The sequence below is a fragment of the Hyposmocoma kahamanoa genome, unplaced genomic scaffold (genome assembly GCF_003589595.1).
Source record: "Hyposmocoma kahamanoa isolate Upper Pololo Valley unplaced genomic scaffold, ASM358959v1 100021, whole genome shotgun sequence".
Classification (NCBI taxonomy): domain Eukaryota; kingdom Metazoa; phylum Arthropoda; class Insecta; order Lepidoptera; family Cosmopterigidae; genus Hyposmocoma; species Hyposmocoma kahamanoa.
This window is the reverse complement of record NW_020653200.1, coordinates 4,143,652-4,153,970: the sequence shown is the minus strand read 5'-3', so window position 1 is coordinate 4,153,970 and position 10,319 is coordinate 4,143,652. Positions and strand designations below refer to the sequence as shown.

The window sequence follows — 10,319 nt, the reverse complement described above, 5'->3', positions numbered from 1 at the left end:
ATGTCAGAATAATCACGTAACAAACACAAAAAATACCGACGAATTGATAACCGCCTCCTTTTTGAACTGCCTTCGTGGCCGAACGGGTACCGCGCCGGACTGCTGCGCAGAGATCCCGGGTTCTATTCCCGGATCGGGAGAAATATTTGTGTGGCCTAGATTTATTTATCTTGTGAGTTTGGCTATAATTTGTGGTTATCTATGTGTTCATGACACCCGCGAAGTAAGCTTTCCCTAGTGCGGGGCTATGAGAGTGTGTGTGTGTGTTATTATTATTCAAAGTTGGTTAAAAATGGTACAGATTTTTCGTACATTGTGCAGCTATTTATGCGTTATAAAAATTAGAATGTTAAGCTGAGAATAAAGGTAATTTAATATTCCTAGGGCACACGGTCAATACGCTAAACGTATTTAAAAACACGTATGGTTTAGGCGTGAATTTTTTGAAACGTTACGTAAACACGGGGGCTACGTATGTGTACAGTAAGAGAAAGCTACCTATACCTAACTAACCTATGAAGGTAGGATATATTCCAGTTGGCTGGTCTTTCTATCAGACGAGTTCTTAAGTAGGATTATGCATTTGTTGATAATTTCAAAGATTTTTACTACAACTGGGGTAAGTTTACTCTGCAATCCATTACGATTCTGGGAAGGCGCAAAATGTCAGCGAAATGGCGTTGACAAATGATATCGTACTTTGGCAATTTTCCACGGTTTGCGGTTACCGTACTGACTTGGTTTGTTTTTCAATATGTCTTTTAAGAAGATGATATTTGCCTCTGATTTGCTATGATTTGACAGATGAATCACGACATCAATTTGGAACATAAATCATAAATTTACTTTTTATTCGCACGGCCAACCTGTCTTACGCTCGTTAAAAGTTACAATAGCCATTAAAAATTTGAGTCGAATTTAAAGGACTAGCTTAGAAAGGTCAAAGTTGACAGGAAGTTGTACACAGTGAGCGAGTTCAGAATTTTGTCGGACGCGGCCGCCCTGACAATGAAAGTTTAATTGCAATTTAATGAGGTTTAACCCCCGTAACGGGTGTTATTTTAGATATCAAAAACTTAAAAGAAGTGTCACATTCATTCTATTGTGATAATTTCGTGACTGTTTGTTTAATAATAACAAAAAAATAAACACGAGATACTTTTATATTTTAGTTAGAATTAGATACTTATTTACTGTTAAACTTATTTAGTGTTTGTAAATGCGAAGTTTGTTGACTAATTCCGTATGGAGTAGTACCTACTTCTATTTCATATGCTGCCTTTTCATTTATTGCGACTTCACACGAAACGGTGTGCTACATTAACAACCCATTTGTTATAGTCAAATTTAGGCAAAACACGATATGGTTTTAGTTTTCTATCATGCGAATCTAATGTAAGACCGACCTACTTTTGAATTACAATTTCGATTTTCTGTTTCTCATTAAAAATTATTATTTGATTATTATTTTGGTTATTTCTTTATTATTATCTATTGTTATTTATATCTGTTCCAACAAAAAAGCTGAATTAAGGTCATTAAGAAAGGACAAAATTAAGAAATATCAAGCGACAAAACGAACAAGACGTGCGCCTGGTGGTAAGCAACACAAGTTGCGGTGCCATTCAGAGCTTTAAATCGCAAAGAACTGGGCACTGCCACTGCACCCGTCAACTCCCGTGACAAGTCCCATGCGCTGTAATTTCATCTAATTTAAACAATGTATCTAATATAAATTGTGTAAATGGTAATAATGGAAATAAAAAAATTTAATGGTATAAATGGTTGGTTATCGTTCAGTATTTTCTACGCAAGAAATAAAGACGCTAAATGTGTACTTGAAAGTAGAGAAACTCTATCAGTGAAGTTCGAAACAGTGATAGAAAAGCTTAATCGAATAAAGTTTTAAAGTATCTAATCTACCTAACAGATTTTCCTTTTGAAAGTCGCGCCGACACATACAAAGTCACTGTGAACTTGTTAAAGCGAATAAACGATGAAGTAGCCCAGCAAACAAGTGATTCAAGCTTTGCCAACGAGGTATTCGCAACCCAAAGAGTCAGCCAGTAATTTGATTACCCGTTTAGTCTGGTTTATTTGATTTATCTGATTTTCCACGCGCATTTTGCAAGTAAATACCTACGAGCCATTTTAGCAATATCATCATCATCATCAACCCATTTATACGTCTCACAGCTGGGTACGGATCTCCGTTTAGGGTTTACGACATAGTCCATGCCATGCTGACCCAATGCGGGTTGGGGACTTTACTCGTTTTCCGAGGGTTCTGAATCTTCTTCATCACGAAGTTTTCCTTCAATGTAAAGCTCATTTGAAACTAAATTACATAAATTCCGAGAAACTCAGACGTGTGAGGTCGGACTCGAATCCATGACTTGATAGCTCTGCTTGAAACCATTAGGTTTGTTGCCGTCACCATTTTTGCTACCTCATACATATACATATTGGCTACCACATCTTTTTAATAATATTCTCCAGCTTTATTAATTTAGACACTAGCTGCATAGAAATCTAGATAGAATAATGATAGTAATATAATAATAAAGAACTTTATTTATTTATATTTCCAAAGAATTTAGTCGTAAATAACATCACTTATAGATACTGTGTAGATAAAAAGGATAGAGTCTCAGCTTAAGCTGTTTTTCAGACCCTACCTTTTTGTAACTCGCTACATTTTAATCATAGTATTTGTCTGACGCGTCTCGAGTAGCTCCAAAAGATGTCAAAAAATAATAAATATTTATATATATACTCACTTAAAGTTATAATAAATCTATTGTCCTTATAGTACCTGAGATAGATAAAATATTCCACCTAAAAAAATACTCAAATTTGGGGTTTAGGTAGAGATGAACAGCACCCACACGTAAAAATATAATTACAAACTACATCCAATTACTTTCTGATCTTTGCCTCGAAAGTAACCAAAGCTTGCACTTTCTTTTAAAAGTATAAGATGACTTTGAGTTCCGTACTGGAGGAGGCAAATCATTCCAGCACATAGATGCAGCGAATTTGAAACTCCCGCGGTATGAACGGCGGGCAACGCGTGCTACAATCTTGTTAAATACACAAGATTCACCGAACAGGCAACGTTCGAGTACGCGTCGATTCTCGGTTGCTTGCACTTGCCATATTGTGATGTTAAATAAAGGTTAAGACATTTTCAATTATTTGAATCTAATTACACTTCGGTACTTGCTAGGTTTACCCATTGACGGCTGGTAAACGTTGGTTTTGGAAACAAAACAATGAGTACTTTTTAATAACTTACCAACTAACTACCTATCAGTTAAAACCTTACATATTTTATATATATATATGTGTGTGTGCGAGAATAGTAATTAATCACTTATATTATACTAATCAGGCAAATTCTTACCTATTTTAAATTGTTTTCATTTGGTATTTTTATTTATAAATTTTTACTAACTAGTCATTTTAAAACATCTTTGTGTTTGTATTTTTGTACAAAAGTAATAAAAACCAGTCCGATTGTACGGACAACGGCACATCAGACTATACATTTTTGATCGAAAATCGCCTCCAGTGCAACGGAACAAGATACGTCAATGTGTAGCTTGATGTGCTGGCGCGTGTACGTTTAAAGGAATTTTATTATTTTTATTAATAGGATATTATGTGTATGAATGTAACTGTTGATAATGGATGGAATACGTTTGTGAATGAATAGATTAAAATGTGGGTCTCATCATTGCAAACCGGAACGTAGTAATTGTAATTATGTTTATTCAGTTGCTCTGTTTTTATTACGATTCAAGATACTGTCACCGAAGAACTTATTGAAGTGGAGTCTTGACATAAAGTTGGGATTTTGAATTCTTAAGCTGTATCTGACATATCATAGAGTACCATTAAAGTTTGTCCGTGCAGCTTTAGCGAAATTGATTCTGAATTAATATTCAATAAAATTAAATAATATTCTGAAAACTGGATGTCAAATGCGAATCTTGTCATCAGACTACATCAGCGTTTATATACAATATTTAAACCGTGAAATGAAAGAGCTTTTGGGTCATAAGCCCATCGCTATAAGTTACTATACATAAGAAAAGAATAAGTAAGAAAAATCTGAAAATACATAAAAAGGTTAAATACTCTGATGATATAAAAGTACGTATTACAAGCATTTACAAGTATAAAGTTACTATGAAAGTCAAATTACAATCTTCTAAAGACCGTATAAAAAGATAAGGTGCTGCTGTGTGGGTTGTGTATTAAGTAACTGATCACGGCGTGTGTTAGGAACTGAAAGCTGAAAGAAGCTCGTAAAGCGCTTACACGTGATCCGGATTTTATTGGCACACGTTTATACGTCCCGCACGTGGTTTATAGCTCTTTGATTATTTTATTACTGGTTTATAACTTCTGCATAGCAACATCTTTCAGTAAAAGGAGGATCCAGCTAAAAACTTGATGAAACTTTTAATAGCCATTTGTATTTTTAGCTTTTAACAAAGAGGTATATATATATATATATATATCTATATAATACATATGTCCTTCCTTTCACTAAAACTGCGGTTGCGGAGCGTCAAAGGATTCGTAAAAAAGCTATCCTCTTATTGGAGTCGATTAAGGCTCAATTTCACTTCGCTGCGCGACAAGACGCGCGCGGTCGCTGAAATGCTCGAGCATTCGCGCGAGTGGGCCTTGAAGCCACTTCTCATAGATTCGCCAGACGTCACCGACGGCAGCCGCGGAACACTCGCGAATGCGCGAGCATTCTCGAGCATGCGCGAGAATCCCGCGGAAGACGTGTGATTTTTGCCTCGTATCTAGTTTTACGTTACACAATTATATAAAATAAAAAAAGTATTAATATAAAGTAAAATACCCTTACAAAAATTCGCTTCCATAGCGTTCCGCCGCAATATAAATTGAGCCTAATACACTTAAGGATACGTAATTAAGACAGCTACGACCTGCAGCTTGCAGTTTAATTTCTTTACAGACATTTGCGATGCGAACATGTCAGACTTTTGCAAATTTGTAAAAGTCAACTTTATAGCGTAGCCTTAAGGGCAAGCTTAACGTTCAATAGTTTATTGAAGGCTATACAACAATAGACCGGGTCGCTTTTAATTGGAACGATCAACTTCTAATAGCGCAAGTATGTACACGGTGTTAATAGACGTTTGGAGAGGAAACCGTATTTAATAGGGACCGCCACGTATATATAAAGGTTACACATATATAGCTATTCTATTAGGCGTTACAAGCTACTCGTATGTGAAATACGTTCCGGCGGAGACAAATGACTGGAATACGAAAACGCAGAGTGAAATTTAAGCGATGTAAATGAGGTAATGCGGTAGGCTTGGGAATTAGGTGATACTCAATAGAGAGTCTCAAAGTTAACTTCTTTATAATTTCCAATGGCCATATTTGCAAACGCTTTTTGTAGCCCGCTCATAGTTGTAAGTCAAGAGCACACCAATTTTTAACACTTTGGCATTTGGAGTGTTGTTACAGTAACCGGCGTATTGTTGAATTCATATCTTGTGTCAAGCTTGTCGTACTCTTGACTCTTTATGTACTTTGGTATAAACAATTTCATTTTCAGATGTATTTAGTTTTCAACAATATATCGTTGCCTTGGACGAACAGGGTATTAACTCAAAGATTTGGACTTTTTACTTTAAAATGCATCGTCCTTTTAAAAAATTGAGACCTTTCTAATGAACAAGGTCTTTTAATAATCGGACGTGAAATAGCGCGGGAGACAGGGTATAGTATCTCTGAACTCTTTGCACGTTTTGGCCCCAAACATTGAGCAACACAGTCTTACTCAGTATTACACAAGAAGCTGTAATCGTCAAGACGTCGTCATCGTTCGTTGAACAAGGTATTAAAACTAAAACCCAGCATGTGTTCATTATAAGGTACGAAGACGATTATTTTAAGATAACGCCTTTTTGGAATATTTTTTTCACTGAAGTGTCATGGTAATCTATATCGTAGATTAATTTTTTGATATAACTATGTTCCTCAAAGTTTTATCGACTTGAATATTATTCTTTCTTTCATTTAAAAGTATTAAGCAGGAATAGTTCAGTTAAAACTCTGAATAACAATTATTTTATCCTGAGAAATATGTTTTCGAGTTTTACCCTGCTCCTGGGAGGAGCAACACAAAAGTGAAATAAAAGATTTTTTTCTTATAGCAATTGTCAATTCCTTTAGTTAAGATCTCCTTATCGACTAATACTAAAAATTGTATTTACCTAGTCCTTTTTGTATACAATAGAAAGTAGCTCACAATAGAACTATTGCCGTTCGTTGAAGCATCAAAGCCATTAAATGGGTTTTGTTCGATCGAAATCTGTGACTAGCTAAAATGCCTTCTGAACTGAGACTTGCGTAGTATGTTATTTACAATTAAAGTTACTGCAAACGCTAACTTTGATTAGAAAAGGGGTCAGACTCAGATACCTCTTAACTGTTGACATCATATATGCACACAGACATCTACTGTTTCTGCCTCAGGCTATGTCTGTGGGCTTCTGCGTTTACATCGACTGTTAATGTATTTGGGTATGGTTGAATGGAGTGAAGCTTTGATCGTGTGTTTGAGAAATATACGATTGAATCTAAATTTGGGTACACAGGATGATTTATGTACAACTACATAACTACCCATTTGGGAACAAATTTCTCTAATTTAATTATGAATCACTTGACTTAGAACGACAATAAAGTCTAATAATTTTCGTTTGGTATTATCGTATCAATAAATCAAGAAAATTTAATTTGATGTATTTATTAATTTACTCAATTATTGTTGTCATTTCAGCAAATTACTAGCTAAAGAGAGTTTACATTAATATTTAAGTAAATATTATAATTGAGTGACGTGTAGTTGAACGTTCCATTAAGTACCTATTTCGTGGCGTAATATATTTTTCAACTATTAAAAAACACTAAAACATTGTATAAATCAAGCTTTATTTATATTTATTTTCAATTTCTTGAATTGTCGCTTTACCACGTAATGTACTATAGAGTTTGATAGTTGTAGTAGCAGTAGAGTTCCTTGTGAAAGAGTTCGTCCAGTACTGCCTTACCTATTTCTGCCGCCAAGCAGTAATGTGAGCATTACTGCGTTTCGGTTTTGAAGAGTAAGGATGCTGGTGAAATAAAGGGCACATGGGACTTTTCAACTTATGTTTCAGGGTGACGGGCGCAGCGGCAGTACCCCTAAGATCTTTAGGATTTAAGGTTCTGAGCTGCAGTGAATTTGTTATGGACAGGCGTGATGATTACCACCAGACACACGACTTGTTAGTGCCGTCACTTGGTATAAAAAAGTAAAACAGCACTTATGCGCCATCTAGAGGGAGAGCTATTAATTGTGTCTTCACATTTCACTTACTACTTAGCATGAATAAAATGTACGTAGACAGGAACGTAATCCGTTTTAATTGTACTGAACTACTGTAATGAAATATAACAAATAGTTAAAGAAGGAGAAGATACTTCATTTAAAGAAAATAAATTTACACCACGCCGATTTTAAGCCGGTTAAATTTGTCTGCTGCGGCGGCCTGGAAATATAGTCGTGGCGCAAATCTCTATGTGTGTAGTACACATTGTACAACAACGTTCTTTTTCACCCTCGCTGTTATATCTAAATGATGAAACGTTCTAGCGAAGGATATGAGTTGAAAATGTATTTTCAAGTTGTTCTACTTTCCATCTCTAAAGGGGTACGAGACACACTAACGACGATTGATTTATCTTTCAAGTTGAGTTAATTTGGTCTTGTTTGTGTGTATTGTTAGTTGTTATAATGTTTCTCTGTTAATAACATTTGTACTGACAGAAATATAAAGCCCAATTAAAAAATAATTTTAGTATAAATCTCTATATACTATAGCAGAATAAATATTTCTTGATATCGTTGTCTCATCAATATTGCATAAATAGAGTGGGCGCGGTTACTCTAAACCAGTAGTTCCCAAACTTATTTTTCCCGTGGACCACTTTCAAAATTTTACTGGTGTCGGTGGACCCCCTGCTGCTACATTTCTACCACAATCTTAAAGTCGCCAAAAAATAAAAATTGTGTCGTTTTTGAGTTCTGTCCCTATAATCCGATAGGTAAAATAAAAACGAAAAATGGTATATTTTATAACATTTTATTTATTAAAAGAATAGAATTACAAGAAAAAAATAATAAGGTAATATAGGTTCAGGTTATAATTTTAATTAATGGGAAGGATGTATTTGACGAAGTGTCAGCAAACGATCAATGTTTGGCTTTATTTTTGTGAGCAATAATCGCAAATCCCCCCGCTCTGTGATGTTTAATTTGCTCCTTTTTTTTGTTAAGAGGTTTGTAACGGCACTAAAACTCCTTTCGACAAGGTATGACGAGGGAAAAGCTATTAAAAATTTCTTTGCGATTTCCCACAGTCCAGGATATTTTTCGGGTATTTCTGCTTGCAGCCAAAATATTTGGTAGCCTTTTCTAAATTTCACCTTCAGCTCCTCATTGGTGCTTATCTCGAGCAGCTCCTCTTGTAATACAACATTGGCCACTTCCGTTTCATCAAATTCAAATGGATTTATGATCCATGGTGGTATATCCATCGTCAGCATATCTTCAAACCTGGTTTTAAAGTCACTGGTTTCAAAGTGCAGGGCACTTAAATGTTGACTGTAGGTATGGATATCCTCATCAATACATTCTACCTGCGACAAGTTTGGAAATTGAGAGAATTCGCGCCGACTAATGTTTTGCTTCATGAATTTCAATTTCCCAAGAAAAGCCGAAATTATCCCAATTGTTTTTATTGAATTCAGGCTGTCCCCTTGTAACTGCAAGTTGATATCATTAAATTTTTTAAACAAATCTGTCAAATACGCAATGTCTGCTTTGAATTTGATCAAGTTTTCTTTTAAATCTGGATCTCTACTTTCTAGGAACTCTAATACGGAATCGAAAACAGAGTAAAATCTCGTTAAGCATGCGCCTTTCGACAACCAGCGTACTTCAGTATGTAAGAGCAGTCGTTGGAAGTCTTCATCATTTTCATCGCACAATTGAGCAAATAAACGCGTATTCAATGCATTTTGCTTCTGATTTTGTTGACAGCTTTTATTACAAAATGAAGAGATCGGTTCAACCTGTCACTTAAATGTTTTGCCACAAGATGTTGTCGGTGGATTACGCAATGAATAGCTGTAAGTCCTGGTATAATTCTTTTGAGATGACTTATAAACCCACGATATCGCCCGACCATTGCAGGAGCTCCGTCTGTTGCCACTGAAATAATGTTTGTAAATGGAATCGATTTTTCCGTAAAAAAATTACTCAGAACATTAAATATTGATTCGCCTTTAGTGTCAGTCTCTAAAGTTCTGGCAAATAGCAATTCTTCGTGAATTTCTTCCTCCATAATAAATCGGACATATGCCAATAATAATGCTTCATTACCGGGTAACGTTGACTCGTCCAGTTGTATAGAAAAATGAGTTTTTTGCAGATGATCGCACAAAAAACTTTCGATATCAGAGCTCATTTCATCAATGCGTCTTTGAACAGTATTGTTACTTAATGGAATTCTTTTTAGTACGTCAAATGGAGATTTGTGCAAAACAGTTTTTAAAACCTCTTCAACAGCGGGTAAAATTAATTGTTCTCCGATAGTGTGCGGTTTTCCAGATTTTGCTATAAGTAATGAGATATTGTAAGATGCCCGCAAGCCGTCATCGTTACTTTGAGATGTTGAAGCGAACATACTGTGCATGGTGGGTCTCTTTTCATATTTTTCCTTTAATGTTTGAAAATATTTTAAATCTTTACCTATTTTGTCAGTATGACACCTTTTTAGATGATCTTCGAGCTTTGATGGTTTCATAGAGTCATTGCTCAAAACTTTGTTGCATAATAGGCACATGGGCAATTGTTTGTCTGCCTCTGATGGAACAAAACCATATTTCAAATAATCGACACTATATTGTCGACATTTTTTCTTTGCTGTAGCCATGTTTCGTGTCAGTTACCTTACTTGTAAAAAAGAATGTTTTAGTAACCAAGTTTTTTTCTGAATATAGGTATCACACCGCAGCCTTTGTCAGCATGCAGAAATAGAATTACGGCTTGTTAAGGGGCCAACTAATAACCGCTAAGACAAATACAGATGTTTTCACAAAACGGTATCAATTTTAAAGTACCTAAATTACCACTAATTTTTAATAGTACAAATAAAAATGGGTGTACTCAGTATCGAATACTGATCATATTTGTGTAGGAAAAAATAAAAGTC

The 10,319-nt window shown here is 35.2% G+C and overlaps 1 pseudogene; it reads right to left on the bottom strand.

Annotated features, from left to right (window-relative positions):
• Window positions 1–8,204: 8,204 nt before the first annotated feature.
• On the bottom strand, window positions 8,205–10,042 carry LOC113237438 (annotated as a pseudogene).
• Between the last annotated feature and the right edge of the window lie 277 nt (window positions 10,043–10,319).